The sequence below is a fragment of the Arachis hypogaea genome, chromosome 10 (assembly GCF_003086295.3).
Source record: "Arachis hypogaea cultivar Tifrunner chromosome 10, arahy.Tifrunner.gnm2.J5K5, whole genome shotgun sequence".
Taxonomy (NCBI): domain Eukaryota; kingdom Viridiplantae; phylum Streptophyta; class Magnoliopsida; order Fabales; family Fabaceae; genus Arachis; species Arachis hypogaea.
The window spans coordinates 78,391,645-78,393,176 of NC_092045.1; the positions used below are offsets into that span (position 1 = coordinate 78,391,645).

Sequence of the window (1,532 nt, forward strand, 5' to 3'; positions counted from 1 at the left end):
TTCTGTATTGTTTGGGAGAATACTAGGAGGAGTTTCAATGACTTTCTTACTCAGCTGGCCCACTTGTGCCTCCAAATTTCTAATGGAGGATCTTGTCTCACTCATGAAACTTAAAGTGGCATTTGACAGATCAGAGACTAAGTTTGCTAAATTAGAAGGGCTCTGCTCAGAATTCTTGGTCTGTTGCTGAGAAGATGATGGAAAAGGCTTGTTATTACTGAGCCTGTTTCTTCCACCATTATTAAAGCCTTGTTGATGCTTTTGTTGATCCTTCCATGAGAAATTTGGATGATTTCTCCATGATGAATTATAGGTGTTTCCATAAGGTTCACCCATGTAATTAACCTCTGCCATTGCAGTGTTCTCAGGATCATAAGCTTCTTCAGAAGCTGTTTTTTTAGTACTGTTGGATGCATTTTTCCATCCATTCAGACTTTGAGAGATCATGTTGACTTGCTGAGTTAACACTTTGTTCTGAGCTAATATGGCATTCAGAGCATCAATTTCAAGAACTCCCTTCCTCTGAGGCGTCCCATTATTCACGGAATTCCTCTTAGAAGTGTATATGAATTGGTTATTTGCAACCATGTCAATAAGTTCTTGAGCTTATGCAGGCATTTTCTTTAGGTGAATGGATCCACCTGCAGAATGGTCCAATGACATCTTGGAAAACTCAAATAGACCATAATAGAATATATCTAATATGGTCCACTCTGAAAACATGTCAGAAGGACACTTTTTGGTCATCTGCTTGTATCTTTCCCAAGCTTCATAGAGGGATTCACCATCTTTTTGCTTGAAGGTCTGAACATCCACTCTAAGCTTGCTCAGCTTTTGAGGAGGAAAGAATTTATCCAAGAAGGTCGTGACCAGCTTATCCCAGGAGTCCAGGCTATCTTTAGGTTGTGAGTCTAACTATGTTCTAGCTCTGTATCTTACAGCAAAAGGGAAAAGCATGAGCCTGTAGACTTCAGGATCTACTCCATTCGTCTTAACAGTCTCACAAATCTGCAAGAACTCAGTTAAAAACTGGTAAGGATCTTCAGATAGAAGTCCATGAAACTTGCAGTTCTGTTGCATTAGAGCAACTAATTGAGGTTTCAGCTCAAAATTATTTGCTCCAATGGCAGGAATTGAGATGCTTCTTCCATCAAACTTGGACGTGGGTTTAGTAAAATCACCAAGCATCCTCCTTGCATTATTGTTGTTGGGTTCGGCTGCCATCTCCTTCTCTTGTTCAAAAATTTCAGAAAGGTTACCTCTGGATTATTGTAATTTAGCTTCTCTTAGTTTCCTCTTCAGAGTCCTTTCAGGTTCAGGACCAGCTTCAACAAGAGTGCCTTTTTCCTTGTTCCTGCTCATATGAAAGATAAGAGAAAAAGAAAAGGAAGAGGAATTCTCTATGTCACAGTAAAGAGGATCCTTATTATTAGTAGAAGAAGAAAGGAATAAAAGTAAAGAAGAACCCAAACACAAGGGTGAGGATAGAAGCAGTGATTGGAGATGAAGAGAGGTGAAGAGAAGTGTTAGTA

The 1,532-nt window shown here is 39.4% G+C and overlaps 1 non-coding gene across 1 annotated transcript; it reads left to right on the plus strand.

Annotated features, from left to right (window-relative positions):
• Positions 1-721: 721 nt before the first annotated feature.
• LOC112718826 (small nucleolar RNA R71) lies at positions 722-825 on the plus strand. The gene has a single exon (XR_003161152.1). It is a non-coding gene; the product is annotated as a small nucleolar RNA R71 (small nucleolar RNA).
• Positions 826-1,532: the final 707 nt, after the last annotated feature.